This window comes from Medicago truncatula, chromosome 6 (assembly GCF_003473485.1).
Source record: "Medicago truncatula cultivar Jemalong A17 chromosome 6, MtrunA17r5.0-ANR, whole genome shotgun sequence".
Lineage (NCBI taxonomy): Eukaryota > Viridiplantae > Streptophyta > Magnoliopsida > Fabales > Fabaceae > Medicago > Medicago truncatula.
The window spans coordinates 22768418-22787891 of NC_053047.1; positions in this window are offsets into that span (position 1 = coordinate 22768418).

Consider the following 19474-nt stretch of genomic DNA (forward strand, 5'->3'; position numbering starts at 1 on the left):
GTTGTACATCAGTTGCATTCGCTGCTAGTGTTGGTATGCCTTCATTCATAGCTTCAACTACATCCTGGAACCTTAAGATCACCTTCATCTCCATAATCCATTGATCAAAATTCTTTCCTTCAAAAACTGGTAGAAGCGCAAGAATATTGCTGTTATGAGTTACCATTCTTCACAAATTTTCTAACAACAATGAACAAACCATGAAGGTGAAAAACACAAGAAGGGGGGGTTGAATTGTGTTTTCTTTTTCTCTTAAAAAAGGATTCTTCTTCTGATAAAACTTCAGAAGCAGTTTGATTGCTTCTGATGAAATGATCAGAGTCAGATTGCAGCGGAAAAGAACAGAGCAGAGAAAAGAAAGACAAAGACACAGGCAGTTATCCTGGTTCCTTCCACAACACGGAAGTAGTCCAGTCCCCCTTGCACTTCCAAGGAGATTTCACTATAATCACAAGATTACAACTGCTCAATACTTTCAAAGTATGAGACTTCACAAAACAATGCTCAAGCACACACGCAAGAGTCTTCCAATGCTCAAGCACTAAGCAAGAGACTTCTAATGCTCAAGCACGCAGGCAAGAGACTTCTAATCAAACAAAAATACAGAGAATTGAGTTTGAATTGAACACTTGATATACAATCAGTGGTGTTCACAATACAATACAGAAAAGACTCTAGACTTTGAATTTCTAAGATGTATCAAATCAGTGCAGAAATTCAGTGTGCTTTTTAGAATCAAATTGACAGAGTTTTGGCGCTTTTAAACTTATGTATCTCTCTCTAAAATCTTCAAGTCTTCATTCCTTTATATAGAGGTGTGAAAGAGACGTTGAGATAATCAGCACGTCTAAAGAGTCGTTTGAAATCCTTTGATTATCCACCAGTGATCCTTTGCCTGATTTGGGTGTAGTCCTTTGAAGAATAAACTTCAAATTCATTCCCATCTTGAGTGTACAAATTCTGCAGGCATGGCTGTTGTTTTGTCTTGTAGCGTAGACAGAAAACAGAGTAGTGGAGGTAGTGGTTGTACACTTGTACTTTGTCAACTCTATTAACGAGAGACAAGAGCTCAGTGCTATCCATATATCCGTTGATACCTCCCTTTCAATTCTTCGTTCTTCTTTGATAAGACTGAATTGAGAATCAGCTACTTTGAATCTTCAGTTTGATTAAAGGATCAAATGTAGCTTCTGGTGAAGATATTGCTTCTGATGAAAACTTTTGCTTCTGATGACTTTCTGCTTCTGATGACGTCATCTCTTCAGGAGCAGTTTAGCTTCAGGAGCAGTTTTCTTCAGATGCTCAGAATTTCTTTTTCTTTCCATTGTTCTTCCAAGACCTATTGAAATAACTTGAGTAGCCTTTGGTCCTGTACACTTGAACAATTATTAGTAATAACCAATTGACAATTTTTAATACCTTGTTATCATCAAAACTCAATAAGGTTCATTGTGAAACACATTTTGTTCCAACAATCTCCCCCTTTTTGATGATGACAAACAATAGTATTTAAAATGTTCAATTGTTGTTGATCTAATTAATAAGTTGACTACTGGGACAGAGGTTTGTAAGCTCCCCCTGAGTCTAATAGATCTTTAAGGTGAGGTTTGTAAGCTCCCCCTAAGTTCTATTCTTATTAATTAAATTTCAATAAAATACTTATAAAATCAAATCAGAAGTATTTAAAAGAAATTTAGAAGAGGTTATAGTAGGACTCAGTGCCTTAACAAATACTATACATTTACTCCCCCTTTTGTCATCAACAAAAAGAATAGAAACAAAAGAAAGAGTATCAGAGCAAGCAGCATTAAACAGTAAATATCATCAGAGTTAAAGCTTGTAAAACAAATTGAAGGTGAAAAAGCACAAGATCCAGAAACAATGATAATATATATAAAGAAGATTAAGATACAAGGACACAGCTACGAAGAACAAAAGTAAAAAACAAGCTAGAGTTGGGTGTGCAACTAAGGTTGGGCTTGCTTATACAACTGTTCTAATAGATACTTGATCTGATCATCCTTCTTCTGAAGTAGCTCATCCTTTTCCCTCATTCTTCGTTTAAATCCAGCCTGAATTCTAGCAGCCCTAGTGATGTACTCTTCTTCTGGATAGAAAGGAGTGATGTCCAGCAGAGGCACAAAATTCAGCTCTTTCTCCTTAGCTGCTTCATGCATATCATCCAAAAGCTTCTTCAGCATAGCAGAGTGAGATGACACACATTTAGTTCTAAGCTGATCCAGCAGCTTATCAAAGCTCTTCTGTAGATCCATCCACTGATCATAATAGTGAATAGGAGGTGCAGGAACTGTTCTGCGAAGAATCAGTGCCTGAATCTCATCACTAAGTCTGATCAGTTGTTCCTCTATATACTCAGACTCCAGGATATGGTCAGGGATGGGTGAAGGTTCAGTTTGAGTTGTATTTGATGTGGAAGGTTGGTCAGAGGTTAAGTCTATTATAGTGGGTGAATCTGGTTGTTGTTGTTGTTCTGTTGTTTGGTCAGAAGTTGTTTGGTCAGGAGCAACTTGTTCAGAAGCAGTTTGCTCCTGAACAGTTTGCTCAGGGATGGTTTGGGTTTCTGTTTGGGTTTCTGTTTGGGTTTCCGTTTGGGTTTCTGTTTGGGTTTCCAAGACAGTCTTCTCAGAAACTGTCTTAGAGGCCTTAGTGGGTGTTGGTTGCATTTCACCACCTAGATGTTTTTCTAAGTTGTGAAGGGTTGAGGATTCTTGGTGTTGGGGGGTTTCTGAAGTAGTTGCATCTGAAGCTACTTCAGAGGCTTTTTGTGGAGATTGGTTATTTGGTGAGTTTGTTTGGGTAGGTTCAGGTTGTTGTATACTAACAGGTTCTGGAGTATCTGGATATAGTGGATGAGTAGTAGGCAAATTGAATTTCTCACAAAGTTTTATCCTATTTTTTGAAAATTCTATTTGAGTACTCTCATAGTCAAGTGTTCCATACTCTGTTAGTTTGGTAGGTTTGGTTTTTAGAAGCTTGTTTATATGTTGGCTAAGGGGTTGGTCATCTGATTCTGTGGATGATGAAGAGGGTGAAGAGGGTAGAGATAGAGACTGAGTATTAGTTGGAGCTTTAGATGGATTACCTGAGGACTGAGCTTCTGGATGAATTGCTTCTAGAGCTGTTGAAACTGGATCTGATGAAGTTGCTCCTGAAGCTTGCTTATTCTTCAAGGCTTGAGAAAGCAGAGTTGCTCCATACTGAACTGTTTCTAACTCAGACGCTAAAGCAGCAATGTCAGGAGTAGGCACATACCCTGCAGCCTTGAGACGCTCATCCCTTTCTTTCTCAAACACTTCCTTCAACCTTTTCTTTTCTGCTATCTTGGATGCAGAAACCTCTCTAGCGTACTGCCTCATTTCTTCAGTCATTTCAAAACTGGGCATGACTATGGGCTCAGAAGTTGCAGTCCTTTTTGCCTTCTTGGGGCTTGAGTCTTCATCCCAGTTCTCTTCCAGTTCTTTCAACATTTCTTCCCTTCTTCCTTCAGCTGTCTTCAGATTTCTTGTTAAATTAGACCTCTTCCTTTTGATGGTCTGAAGAGCAGCTTCTCTTTTATTTTTGGGACTTGAAGGCTTTTCAGAAGCAGCTTGATCAGAAGCAGCTTGTTCAGAACCAGCTTGTTCAGAAGCAGGCTGTTCTGCTGTTTCTTGAGTACTCCTTGTCCTTTTTCTGATAAGAGGGACATCATCCAAATCCTCCACTTCCTCAAGAATGGTGGACATAGCAGATTTTTCCTTCTTAGCTTTCTTATGCTTCTGAGCACCCACCTCAGTAGCATCTTCAGCAAGGTATTCTTCCTTGGTGATCTGCTTCTTTTTAGATTTTCTGCCTTTGGCCACAGGCAGATCACCACCATACATTTCTTCTGGGATATCTTTCAGGCTGATTTTCTTGTTGTAGCTCTTGTAGTAGTCCAAGATGTAGGCCCTCTGCACATCCAGGGGATCTTTCTTGCAGATAGGGATGTGATGAGTGACTAGATCAGATATGACATCAGATTCATGCATATCTGTATCTAGTTTCTTGCAAGTTGAAATCAGCCTCATCTTGACTAGAGTTGCCCCATTGATTATTTTTCCTGTGACTGCTCCCAGCTTCTGATTATCATAAATACCCACGTCTTTCAGGGCACTTAGGAGTCCTCCTTCTTGAAAGATTATGGAGAGCAGCCTTCCATAGGGAACAAACTTCCTGTTCTCCATCTGGCTCTTCTTGAGTTCCTTGATCATGTATTTAAACATATACTTGGGAACATTCATTGTTGTTTCCTGAGAGATGGTGTGATGCAGAAAGACTTTGTGACCAAGTGAAGGTTGATCATTTCCTCCACCTTTGGGAAAAATGTTTTCATTTTGGATCTTCAGCAGCATTTTCTTTTCCATGCTTAAGGTGCTGTAAGGCTTAGCATCCTTTGATCCGTAGATAGTGTTGTTTACTATCTCCTTCCATGGGCTTGTTCTGGGGTTAGGAATCTCTTCTCCATCGTATGTCCCAGAAGCATCCCTTCTCATGGCTTGAGCAATCACATGCTCATTGATTGTTACAGGAATCCCCATGACGTTTGATCTAATCTCAGTCCCAGTGAAGGCGAGTAGACCCATTTCTTCTCTGATTTTTCCCTCCAAAGTAGGATCAACCAGAATCATCTGAGCTTCTTCCTGTTTAGCAGCAACTTTGTCAAACACTGAAGCTCTTACCCAGAATTGTCTGACAAGCACTTCATAAGTAGGACCGTTGAGAAGACTGAAGTAACTCATCAGCTTCTGCTTTTTGTAGAATCTTACCAAGTCGCATCCATGATGAGTTAGAGAAGTGAAATCCACTGGATTTTCCGCTTGAATGATTAGATCCCATTCCTCAATCGACATAGTTCTTCCTTTGATTTCATAAGCAGGAGTATCTATATCCATATTCGATGAAGAACCACCGGCAGAACTTGAAGATGCCATTGATTTTAAGTAGAATTAGGGTTCTAAGGTGTTTTGAGAGGTTGAGAGAATGTGCTTACTTACACAGAGGGTTGAGAAGAAATTAGAAAGTGTTTGTTGTGAAGTGAGAAGTGTGTGAAATGACTTAGTGTTTTTTATTAAAACGTTTGTAATTCAGAAGGGACAAACAAACACAACATTAATGACAAATTGGGGGCGCGTGTAAGTATGTTAAAAAGCGAATAAAACATCATTGCCCTTTTTGTTATACTCCAATACAAATAGACCACGTCAGAGACTCTTCAGAAAACTACTTTTTGGGTAATGGGACAGCTGTTTACATAAAGTAACTACCAACGTTCCCACTAACCAAGCTATTCAGAAGCAAAGAATAACACTTCTGAAGTTTTAGTGCTGACGTCATCTTCAGAAGCACATTTTCCTCAGAACCTCAGTTAAGAGCTTCTGATGAACCAAAATGCTCCTGAATAAACTTCAGAACCAAACTTCTTATTCAGAGGCAAGCAATTTTTCAATCAGACACAAAATGCATGTTCAAATTTTTCTTAATAAAATCAAATCTTTCAACAGACAAAGGTTTTGTAAATATATCAGCCCATTGATGTTTAGTATCAATGAATTGTATATCTAAAATTCCTTTTTGAACATAGTCTCTGATAAAATGGTGTTTGATTTCAATATGCTTGGCTCTTGAATGTAGAATTGGATTCTTTGACAAACAAATAGCAGCAGTATTATCACAATAAATGGGAATACTGTTAGCATTGATCTGATAGTCTTCCAACTGATGTTTCATCCAAAGTAGTTGTGTGCAACAACTTGCAGCTGAAATGTACTCTGCTTCTGCTGTAGACATAGCAATAGTTGCTTGTCTTTTGCTTGCCCAGGATATCAGATTCTCTCCCAGGAATTGACAATTTCCACTGGTTGATTTTCTTTCAATCCTATCACCAGCATAATCAGCATCACAGAATCCAATCAACTTATAATCTAGGGATTTCCTATACAGGAGTCCAAGATTAGTTGTTCCTTTCAGATACCTGAAGATTCTCTTAACTGCAGTTAAATGAGATTCTCTAGGATCTGATTGAAATCTTGCACACAAGCATACACTGAATAAAATATCAGGTCTAGATGCAGTGAGGTATAACAGAGAACCAATCATACCTCTGTATAGCTTCTGGTCTACTACTGTTCCAGTATCTTCTTTGCTTAAGGTGCAGGTTGGATGCATTGGAGTGTTCATCACTTTACAATCTTCTAGCTTGAACTTCTTCAGAAGCTCCTTTGTATATTTTGTTTGATGAACATATACTCCTTCTTTACTTTGGTTGATTTGAATTCCCAGAAAGAATTTCAATTCTCCCATCATACTCATTTCAAATTCATCCTGCATTAACTTAGAAAATTCTTTGCAAAGAGATGCATTAGTAGAACCAAATATTATATCATCAACATATATTTGCACAATCAAAATATCTTTCTTAAGAGTCCTTCTGAAGAGTGTTGTGTCAACTTGTCCTCTTTCAAAATCATTTTTAATTAAGAAATTACTTAGTCTATCATACCAAGCTCTGGGAGCTTGTTTCAAGCCATATAGTGATTTCTTAAGTTTATAAACATGGTCAGGATGCTTAAGATCCTCAAACCCAGGAGGTTGTTTAACATACACTTCTTCTTCAATGACACCATTAAGAAAAGCACTTTTGACATCCATTTGATATAATATTATGCCATGATTAATTGCGTAGGATAGAAGTAACCTGATTGCTTCCAATCTTGCAACTGGAGCAAATGTTTCAGTGTAATCAATGCCTTCTTGTTGACTGTAGCCTTGAGCAACAAGTCTGGCTTTGTTTCTGGTTACTTCTCCTTGTTCATTCAGCTTGTTTCTGAATACCCATTTTGTTCCAATAATGTTCTTCTGAGAAGGTTTGGGTACCAGATCCCACACATCATTCCTTTGGAATTGATTTAGCTCTTCTTGCATAGCTAATATCCATCCATCATCTGAGAGAGCTTCTTCAACAGTTTTAGGCTCAATTATTGAAAGCAGTCCTATTAAAGACTCTTCTTGTCTAAAATGTGATCTTGTTCTTCTAGGACTATCTTTGCTTCCAATGATTAACTCCTCAGGATGTGAAGATTTGTGCTTGAATTTAGGTTGAATAACCTGCTGAGTGTTATCTTGAAAGTCCTCAGAAGCACTTTCATTCTGTACTTTTGGGCTAGGTTCTGCTTCTGAATTAGACTCAGCTTCTGGAGTGATTTCAGCTTCTGGACAAGATTCAACTTCTGTATACTTTTCAGAATCAGAAGGTTGATCAGATTCTGATGCATCTTCAGAATCAGTTGTACCTGCATTACTTTCACTTTGCTCTGAAGTTTTACTTCCAGGCTCTCTATCATCAAATTTTACATGCATAGATTCTTCAACACATTGTGTTTCTGAATTATACACTCTGTATGCCTTTGACCTTTCAGAGTAACCTAAAAAGATTCCTCTTTGAGCCTTGGCATCAAATTTCTTCAGATAGTCTTTAGTGTTTAAGATGTAACAAGTACATCCAAACTGATGAAAGTAAGAGATATTGGGTCTTCTTCCTTTAAAGAGTTCATATGCTGTTTTCTCCAACATAGGTATGATATAGATCCTATTTTGAATATAACATGAAGTATTGACTGCTTCTGCCCAAAAATGTTTAGCTAAGTTGTTTTCATGGATCATGGTTCTGGCCATTTCTTGTAAGGTTCTGTTCTTTCTTTCTACAACCCCATTTTGTTGTGGAGTTCTAGGAGAAGAAAACTCATGGAGAATCCCATGTTTTTCACAAAAAAGTTCAAATGGCTCATTTTCAAATTCTCCACCATGATCACTTCTGACTTTCAAAATTTTCAATTCTTTTTCAGATTGTATTTGAGTGCAGAAGCTGCTAAACACTTCACATGCATAGTCTTTACTTTTAATGAATTTTACCCAAGTCCATCTGCTGTAATCATCAACAATGACTAATCCGTATTTACTTCCATATAAAGATGCAGTGTTAACTGGACCAAAAAGATCAATATGGAGTAATTCTAAGGGTCTGGAGGTTGATACAATGTCTTTAGATTTGAAAGAACTTTTCACAATTTTCCCTTTCTGACATGCACCACAAAGTGCATCTGAATGATAATCAATGTTAGGCAATCCTTTGACCAGTTGTAACTTGCTAATTTTAGAAATTAATCTCCAATTAGCATGTCCCAACCTTTTATGCCATACCCATTTTTTATCATTCATTGACAGAAGGCAAACTACCTTCTGATCAGCCAGATCAGAGAAATTTATTTTATAGACATTCTCAACTCTCTTTCCCTTGAATGTAATGGATTTGTCATCCTTGTTGACTAGTGTGCAGTTGGTCTTACTGAACGTTACATCATACCCATTGTCACAAAATTGACTAATGCTCAATAGGTTATGCTTCAGACCATCTACTAGCCACACATTATTAATTGAGATGGAGGAATTACCAATAGTACCTGTACCAATGATCTTTCCAGTTTGGTTGCCACCAAACTTCACTTCTCCTCCATCTTTCATTGTAAGGGTAAGGAACAAAGCTTTCTCTCCAGTCATGTGCCTTGAACATCCGCTGTCTAGGTACCATGACCTTTGTTTCTCTCTTGCCCTTAAGCACACCTGCATTTTTGGCCAATTCAGATTTAGGTACCCATATCTTCATGGGTCCTTTTGGGTTAGTTTTGGAGGTTTTACTTTTCCTCCCTTGTACCTTAGGGTGAATGCTGAGTGGCTTCTGATCATTCAATACTTTAGGTTTGACACCTTTTGGTATTGTTTTCTCAGAAGCAGTAGCTGCTTTGTTCTTCTGATCCTTTTGTTTTGGAATTTTAGATTCTGGTTTAATCAGATTCTGATGAACAGGTTCTGATCTTTTCAGAATTTTAATCTTTTGACTCTTAGGATCAGATTTTGTCATTACCTTGATCTTAAGATTCTCTGGCTTTGATGTGATCTCTGTGAACCTGAAGCTTCAGGTTTTGACTGAACAGCAGTTATAGCATTTGTACCTTCAGGCACAAAGGTGGATTTCAATCCATCCTTGATACAATCACAGTAGCTCTTGAGACTGTATTCTTTGGATTTCTCCTCAGAATATCCAATCCCTTTGCCTTTGTTCTTGTATGTGCTGTAGATCATAGAAGCAACTTTGCTTCTGTCTATTCCAGCCATAATAAAATCATCCAAGGCAATCTCATGTTTATTGCCTGAACCTTTATCACATTTTTCTTGTAGCTTCTGACAAAGACTCTTGAGTCTATCTTCATATGTTGTTGATATGAGGTTAAACCCTTTGAGTTCTTCTTCAGAAGCTTTCAGTTCCAATAGAGTTGATTTTTGTTGTTTCATCAAATCAACATATTTTTCTTTTAAATCTGTCAACTCATTGGTTCTGTGTTCAAACAGTGATAAAAGTTCTTTTAGAGAATCAACAAGTTCTTGTCTAGGGATTTTGGAATATACCTCATTTTCATCTTCTGAATCTGATTCAGCTTCTGATACTGCTTCTGATGATACTGTTGCCACTAACCCAACGGCTGCCTTAGCATCATCATCAGCTTCTTCTTTATCAGAACCAGATTCACTATCCAAATCTTCCCAGGTCGCCATCAAGCTCTTTTTGATTTGCTTTCTGAATTTACTGGAGTTGAAGCTTGATTTCTTGGATTTGCCTTTAAACTTCTCCTTCTGAAGATCAGGGCAATCAGCAATGAAATGACCAGGCTTCTTACAATTGAAGCATCCCTTCTGATCTTCTTTCTTGAAGTTCTTGTAGCTACCTCTCTTGCTCAAAAATTTCTTCTGCTTCCTTGCCAGATACTCAAGCTTGTTGGACAGCATAGCCATCTTTACAGATTGATCTTCATCAGAATCTCCATCAGGTGATTCTTCTTCAGATTCACTGGCTTTGTAGGCTTTGGAAGACTTTGAGGTCTTTCCTTTAGATGGTAAAGCAATGGATTTACTCTTCTTAGAGGTTTCATGCTCATTTAAACTCATTTCATGCACTTTGAGTGAGCTAACAAGATCTTCAACACTTAAAGTATTTAGATCCTTAGCTTCCTCAATAGCAGTTACTTTGGGTCTCCATCTTGAAGGTAAGCTTCTCAAAATCTTACTAACATGATCAGAAGCAACATAGCTTTTCTTCAGTATCTGCAATCCAGAAACTAAAGTTTGAAATCTTGAGTACATTTCTTCTATACTCTCATCATCCTTCATTTTGAAAAGTTCATACTGATGAACTAGCATCAAAGCTTTAGCCTCTTTTACTTTCTTGCTGCCTTCAAAGTTTGCACATAGAGAAGCAAACATAGCCTTCGCAGTAGATTTGTCACTCATTTTCATGTATTCGGTGCGAGGTATAGAAGCCACAATGATTCCTCTTATCTTGTGATGTTTCTTATAAAGCTTCTTCTGAGCAGGAGTATGTATTCTTCTGTCTATAGCAGCTCCTTCTTCATCCAAATCCAGATCATCAACTCCATCTTCCAGTATATCCCATAGCTCTTCATCCAATCCCATGATAAAGCTGTACATATTAGTTTTCCACCATGAAAACTCTTCTGGATCTCCATTAAACTTTGGAGCTTTTCCAGAGTCTGTTTTCTTGTCAGCAGTATCATAGTCATGCTTGACACTTGTGTATTTTGTAGTAACTGATTCCTCATCTCCAGACATGTTTTTCTAATAGATCTTGAACTGTAACACGGTTAAGTGCTGTGATAACAGAGCAAGCTCTGATACCAATTGAAGGTGAAAAACACAAGAAGGGGGGGTTGAATTGTGTTTTCTTTTTCTCTTAAAAAAGGATTCTTCTTCTGATAAAACTTCAGAAGCAGTTTGATTGCTTCTGATGAAATGATCAGAGTCAGATTGCAGCGGAAAAGAACAGAGCAGAGAAAAGAAAGACAAAGACACAGGCAGTTATCCTGGTTCCTTCCACAACACGGAAGTAGTCCAGTCCCCCTTGCACTTCCAAGGAGATTTCACTATAATCACAAGATTACAACTGCTCAATACTTTCAAAGTATGAGACTTCACAAAACAATGCTCAAGCACACACGCAAGAGTCTTCCAATGCTCAAGCACTAAGCAAGAGACTTCTAATGCTCAAGCACGCAGGCAAGAGACTTCTAATCAAACAAAAATACAGAGAATTGAGTTTGAATTGAACACTTGATATACAATCAGTGGTGTTCACAATACAATACAGAAAAGACTCTAGACTTTGAATTTCTAAGATGTATCAAATCAGTGCAGAAATTCTGTGTGCTTTTTAGAATCAAATTGACAGAGTTTTGGCGCTTTTAAACTTATGTATCTCTCTCTAAAATCTTCAAGTCTTCATTCCTTTATATAGAGGTGTGAAAGAGACGTTGAGATAATCAGCACGTCTAAAGAGTCGTTTGAAATCCTTTGATTATCCACCAGTGATCCTTTGCCTGATTTGGGTGTAGTCCTTTGAAGAATAAACTTCAAATTCATTCCCATCTTGAGTGTACAAATTCTGCAGGCATGGCTGTTGTTTTGTCTTGTAGCGTAGACAGAAAACAGAGTAGTGGAGGTAGTGGTTGTACACTTGTACATTGTCAACTCTATTAACGAGAGACAAGAGCTCAGTGCTATCCATATATCCGTTGATACCTCCCTTTCAATTCTTCGTTCTTCTTTGATAAGACTGAATTGAGAATCAGCTACTTTGAATCTTCAGTTTGATTAAAGGATCAAATGTAGCTTCTGGTGAAGATATTGCTTCTGATGAAAACTTTTGCTTCTGATGACTTTCTGCTTCTGATGACGTCATCTCTTCAGGAGCAGTTTAGCTTCAGGAGCAGTTTTCTTCAGATGCTCAGAATTTCTTTTTCTTTCCATTGTTCTTCCAAGACCTATTGAAATAACTTGAGTAGCCTTTGGTCCTGTACACTTGAACAATTATTAGTAATAACCAATTGACAATTTTTAATACCTTGTTATCATCAAAACTCAATAAGGTTCATTGTGAAACACATTTTGTTCCAACAAACCAGACTCTGCTATACCAATTTGATGGAACAGTGTATAAAGATTGAATGAAACCAACACTTAAAACTGTGTTCAATTGAAGAAGATGAGATTAGGGTTTTTGGGGTTTTTATGGTTGAGAGAGAAAAAGAGAGAGATATGAATAAAAGACTTGTCAAATTTTTATTGAATGAATGGGAATACTTATTTACAATAGCTATAAAGTATTTATACATCAAGTGATGTAACAAAACTCCTAACAAACTCATTACTTCACATACAAGTAACTTTAGTTAGTTACTTCACATGCAAGTATCTAAACAAATTAAACTATTAAGTAAAGATAAAACTAATTCCTAAAATGAATTACTTAACCAATAAATATGTTCATGCAGGTGCAAGTAATTTTTTTTTTTATAAAATATACTTTTTTCAACCTAATTAATGTTATAATTGTTCTTACAATAGAGGTTTACTTAGCCTGCACAAAATACTTATCAATTGTCTTTGTTTACTGCTTTTAAATTTGTAGAAATTTTCTATGAAGGGGTTTATGCTTCATGATATCTTTGGGGAATCACTTCAAGTATTCAGAAAATGAGGTTCTTTTGTCAAAAAAAGAAAAGAAAATGAGGTTCAAGCCACCTCGATTTCACCAGTTTTAAATTTTTCACTTTCTAATGTTATCACTCCAGTACATTCCTCTAATGTGTATTATTTGTGATATTTCTTTGTAGAAGTATAACTAGAAACTAAACTAGAACTTTTACCCGTGCTACTGCCCGGGTCATAAACAATGAAGAAGCTTTTGCCTCAGACCAAATCGGGCGTCGAATAAATTTAAGGATTCACACATTCTTCTCTCTTTTTTTCATACAAAAATGTGTAAAAATAAAAACGAAATTTTTCGCTTATTCTTCTAATGATATCAAATGAAAATCTTCATCATAACAATGATAAAAATAAATCCTTCATCTTAAAAAATTTCATACCGACTACTTCTCATGAATACTACCGTACGAAAATCTTCATCAAAAAAATGTCAAAAATAAATCCTTCATCTCAAAGAATTTTGCACCGTCTAATTTGTAGCACTGCAAAAATCATGCTTTTATTAAGTCGAAGATCATGCCTTGACAAACTTAATCTATCAATATATATGGTACCAATTAAATAATCATAAAAGATTCATATGTTCATTTAAAAAAAAAAGCATATATATTAAATAAATAGCAGGTAATACATAGTGTCAGGCAAGATACTACAACAAATATTAGCAATACAGGAGGAGGTACTATGGACAAAGAAGTGAAAAACTACAAAACATAAAAGGCTTTTAATTAAGGAAACCCCGATACATCACAATGTTTCAAAGGAACTAAACCATAACCACAACATATTTGCTGCAGAACACAAACTCTAGCAGTCTGCTTGCCTCAGACCAAACCGGGCGTCGAAATTCTCTTCTCTGACATCAGAAAAATGTGAGTTGAATAACTCATATATATGAACACATACAACATTAGAAGAACACTACAATCAGTGATAAAATTATAAATTCCAAAAAAGGAGATCAACAAAAACCAAAAAAAAAAGAGGAGGAATTAATTAATTGTAGGCTATGATATATTAGGCAATTGAAATCTCCATACCTTAATTCCTAATAGGCCCAAACAACCCAATGTCAACTTTAGTTCTGTGTAAGGAAATTTTCTTCATGGGAGAGATTGAAATTTTCTTCATGTATGGTTATGGTTCATTGGCAGAGAGAGAGAGCCAATGAGAGAGAGAGAATGACAAAAGGTTGATCATGAATCTTGAAGATGAAAAGGGAACAGATAAAGTGGCATGGATGGTTGGAATAAGAGAATGAATGAATTGAAAATGAATACTTTGGAAAATGAAACGCTTTGGAAGATGATACACGTTGAATTTGAATTATGTATGGGATGTGTGCAAGACAGCGTTAAGATTTGATCAAGGGCTGATATGTTAAGCTTGTCTAATGACATAGATCCAACGGGCTGGATTGTTTGGCGCCTAAAAAAGTAGGATTAGGGTTTGGAGTGTTAACTAGGATTAGAAATAAGTTAGATTAGATTACAAAATATAATTATTTTTTTTTGAACAAAATGTTATCTATGAATATTTGCAAGTTTTCATGGATACCTCAAAATATGTGGATTACATCTTTAGCAGTTACCTGCATGGATATTGATACCTCAATCTGATCCAAGTTCGATTCAATTCAAAACTTAGGTATCCATCTCTAATGTGTATTATTTGTGCTCTTTCTTTTTCGAAGTAGAACTAGAACTATGAATTTTTGTCATCATACTATACTTCTTAAAATTGTTGTTTCTAAACGAATATGAACGAGTTTAAGATAGATTGTCAGGTTCGTAAGATCGTAGCTCTGTATGAGACATGTTTATGATTTATAACTATATCACACGAATTATTTGTTGTTTTAAGGTGATTAATGTGTGACTTCGAACCTTATAATCGTGTGTGTTCTGTCAAGTGGATCAAGGAGGGTACTTTTTTGAACTCGACAAACTTGTTTTATTTCAACCTCGTCTGTTCAATTATTTTCTGTTGGAACACTATTGTATATTGGAAAAACTTGGAGTATACTAGTGAGTTTGTGGAGCCTTTGGAATGTAAACACAAGGATGGAGAAACTAGTGTAAAGTGTGAATTGAAAATTTTATGTCCCACATCGGGTAGATCACACACTCTAGTAGAAATCCTCCTTATAAATTGAGAGCTCGGGAATAGTATTCTTCACACCAAAATTGAGAATCGAATACTCTTCTCTGGTTTTCTCCCCTTCTCATCTCCCGCGATTTGTGTTGACGAATCGTTCTTTTCCTCCTCCTCTTTCTGTGGGCTTCGGAAGAGTGGTCTAAGAACCATATTGTGGGATTCGGAAGAGTGGTCTAAGAACCATATTGTGGGTTTCGGAAGAGTGGTCTAAGTACCATATCGAGGTGTCATTCTCGAGCGGTTTCTGGCAGTGCAGCCTTTAATCGTACAATAAGAATCTGGGCTGTTTTATCCTGGAGACGGCGCGGTTGCTAGTCTACCTTGCACAATTCAGGTAGTGCCGCGAAACGTCTTAAAGAGAGCGACCTGGTCGTGACTCATCCCGGTAATAGTTTCAAAAGCTCCATCGTATATTTTCAAATTACAAAAAACAACATTTTTAAGACGTTTCGAATACGATACGATGAGTTCTGAAAAGATTACCGCGGTTTCAGCTGATGACTTTAACAAACCGTTTTTGTTTACGGGTAGCCACTTCAAACGTTGGCAGCAAAAGATGTTGTTCTTCTTGACCACTAAAAAGGTTGCCTACGTTTTGAAGGAAGCTATGCCTGTAGCTCCTACGAGTTCGACTCCTGCTGGAGCGAATAATAACGGTAAGGCAGCAGACCCTACTGCTGCTGAGAAAGCTGAACCTGAGAAAGCTGACCCAGATAAACAGCTAGCCATAGATATTGCTCTATGGAATGAAAATGACTACCTCTGTAAGAATTATATTCTTAATAGACTCACAGACCCTCTGTAAGATTATTATAGACTCTGTGATACTGCTAAACAATTATGGGAAGCACTTCAGAAGAAGTATGATACTAAAGAGGCTGGTGTTAAGAAATACGCCGTAAGCTGCTATCTGAATTTGAAAATGAGTGATGATAAGTCCGTTGAGGCACAATCACATGAGCTGCAACAAATTGCTCACGAGATCATAGCTGAAGGGATGACACTTCCCGAACAGTTCCAAATAGCTGTGATTATTGATAAACTGCCTCTTGCCTGGAAGGACTTCAAGAGTCTTCTTAGACACAAAACTAAGGAGTTCTCTCTTGAAAGTCTGATCACTCGCCTTCGTATTGAAGAAGAAGCGAGAAAGTAGGACAAAAATGAAGAGGTGTTGTTTCTAACAACAACATTAAAAAGAAATTTGTAGGTGCTGTTCTGAAGCCTGCTGGCAAACTATTTAAGAATCAGAACCGCCCTATGAATAAGAATTCCAACAGGAATAAGACTGGGAACAATCCAAGACCCCAGATTCAACAGCCACCAAAGAATGATGCTGCTCCACCTTTCAACTGTTACAATTGTGGGCAAGCAGGTCATATGGCACGCAAGTGCAGAAACAGAACCAACCGACCAACACAGGCTCACATGGCTACTGATGCTGCACCTGATGAGCCCTACGTGGCTATGATTACTGAGATCAATATGATTGCAGGTTCTGATGGCTGGTGGGTGGACACTGGTGCTTCTCGCCATGTCTGCTATGATAGAGATATGTTCAAAACATATACTGCTTGTGATGATTAGAACGTGTTGTTGGGAGACTCCCACTCCACTGATGTTGTTGGAATCGGAGATATAGAGCTGAAGTTCACCTCTGGAAAGACTCTGATACTGAAGGATGTGTTGCACACTCCTAAGATTAGGAAGAATTTAGTTTCAGGTTTTCTTTTGAATAAGGCTGGGTTTACTCAAAGCATAGGGGCTGATTTGTACACCATCACTAAGAATGGTATTTTTGTTGGGAAAGGGTACGCCACTGATGGCAAGTTTAAGTTGAACATTGATATGAATAAAATTTCTTCTTCTGCTTATATGTTGTGTGATTTTAATATTTGGCATTCTAGACTCTGTCACGTTAACAAAAGAATTATTTCAAATATGAGCGGTTTAGGATTAATTCCTAAAATATCTTTAAACGATTTTGAAAAATGTCAATTTTGTAGTCAAGCAAAAATAAATTTCCCTTTAAGTCAGGAGACAGTGGGGGTAATAGTGGGGGCACCGATAACTCGGTTCTTGATCAACCTTCTGAAATCATAACAAGCAATGAAAACATCGAAAGAGATGTTATAGAACCTCGTAGAGGTAAGAGAGCAAGAATTGCTAAAGAATATGGCCCCGAATATGTGGCATATACAATAGAGGAGGATCCATCAAGCATCAAGGAAGCTCTGTCTTCAATTGACGCTGATTTATGGCAAGAAGCTATAAACGATGAAATGGATTCTCTAATGTCCAACGAAACTTGGCACCTAACTGACTTGCCTCCTGGATGCAAGACTATAGGTTGTAAGTGGATTTTGAAAAAGAAACTAAAACCTGATGGGTCAATCGACAAATACAAGGCACGCCTTGTAGCCAAAGGTTTTAGACAAAGAGAAAATGTAGATTTCTTTGACACATATTCACCTGTAACTAGAATCACTTCCATTAGGGTACTAATCTCATTGGCGGCTATCCACAATTTGATAGTACACCAAATGGATGTAAAAACTGCTTTTTTAAACAGTGAATTAGAAGAAGAAATCTACATGGACCAACTTGAAGGTTTCGTAATCCCTGGACAAGAGAACAAAGTTTGTAAGTTAGACAAATCTTTGTATGGTCTAAAACAAGCACCGAAACAATGGCATGAGAAATTCGACAATCTTATGATTGAGAATGAGTTTAAGGTGAATGAAAGTGACAAGTGTATTTATTCCAAGTACGAAAATAACACTTGCACGATCATATGTCTATACGTAGACGACTTACTCATATTTGGTTCAAACCACAATGCCATTAAAGATGTGAAATCATTGTTGTGCCACAACTTTGATATGAAAGACCTAGGAGAGGCAGATGTAATTCTTGGAATCAAGATTACTAGAACTGATAATGGAATTTCCTTGAATCAATCTCACTACGTTGAGAAGATCTTAAGGAAGTATAATTACTTCGATTGTAAACCTGCGAGCACACCTTGTGACCCAAGTGTGAAGCTATTTCAGAACACTGGAGATAGTGTTAGACAAACTGAATATGCGAGCATCATTGGCAGTCTCAGATATGCCACTGATTGTACTAGACCCGACATCGGCTACGCCGTGGGACTATTATGCAAGTTTACGAGCAGGCCAAGCATGGAGCATTGGCAAGCTATCGAAAGAGTCATGAGATACTTGAAGAAGACCATGACTCTAGGACTGCATTATCAGAGATATTCTGCAGTGCTTGAAGGATACAGTGACGCAGATTGGAACACCTTATCAGATGATTCCAAAGCGACCAGTGGCTATATATTTAGCATTGCTGGAGGAGCTGTTTCTTGGAAATCCAAGAAACAGACCATTCTGGCTCAGTCCACAATGGAATCTGAGATGATAGCACTAGCTGCTGCTAGTGAAGAAGCAAGTTGGCTAAGATGCTTGCTATCTGAAATCCCTTTATGGGAGAGACCGTTACCAGCTGTGTTAATTCATTGTGATAGTATCGCGGCTATCGCAAAGATTGAGAATCGTTATTACAATGGTAAGAGACGACAGATAAGACGAAAACACAACACGATAAGAGAATATCTTTCGAACGGAACGGTAAGAGTAGATTTCGTACGAACAAATGAAAACTTAGCTGATCCTTTGACGAAAGGACTAAACAGAGAGAAAGTCACAAATACATCCATTAGGACGGGACTAATGCCTATTGATCATAAGTGATGGAAACCCGACCTATATGACTGGAGATCCCAAGAACTAGGTTCAATGGGTAATAACAAATCACAAGTGATAGAACATGCTATGAGAAAGCATGATCCTGCAGTGACCGAAGGTTGAGATAATAGAAACTCTTAATGAGATCTATACTCCTTATGGAGTGAAATACATAGCTACAGGAGTGCTTCTGATAGACTCACCTATACGTATGTAGAACTGAGGCCGGTTCTTATGGAATTCCGAGGCAGAATTTCTAGAGCATTCGTTAAAACTGGGATAGACGTGCAAGGCCATTAACGCACGGGCTTTTAAGAAAACACCTAAGAAAAGGTTGTGTGTGGGTCCTATGTCTGAGATAGAGTTCAATGCTGTAAGCAACTCTTGTTAATCAGAATACTACTCACTATGCAAAGGTTCAAGTTGTTGGCGACACCTTTGTTTACTAGCAATCTTTAAGAAACGTTTAAAACGTAACTTTCGAAACCAATTTTGAATTCAAGTGGGGGATTGTTCGAACACTAGTGTATATTGGAAAAACTTGGAGTATACTAGTGAGTTTGTGGAGCCTTTGGAATGTAAACACAAGGATGGAGAAACTAGTGTAAAGTGTGAATTGAAAATTTTATGTCCCACATCGGGTAGATCACACACTCTAGTAGAAATCCTCCTTATAAATTGAGAGCTCGGGAATAGTATTCTTCACACCAAAACTGAGAATCGAATACTCTTATCTGGTTTTCTCCCCTTCTCATCTCCCGCGATTTGTGTTGACGAATCGTTCTTTTCGTCCTCCTCTTTCTGTGGGCTTCGGAAGAGTGGTCTAAGAACCATATTGTGGGATTCGGAAGAGTGGTCTAAGAACCATATTGTGGGTTTCGGAAGAGTGGTCTAAGTACCATATCGAGGTGTCATTC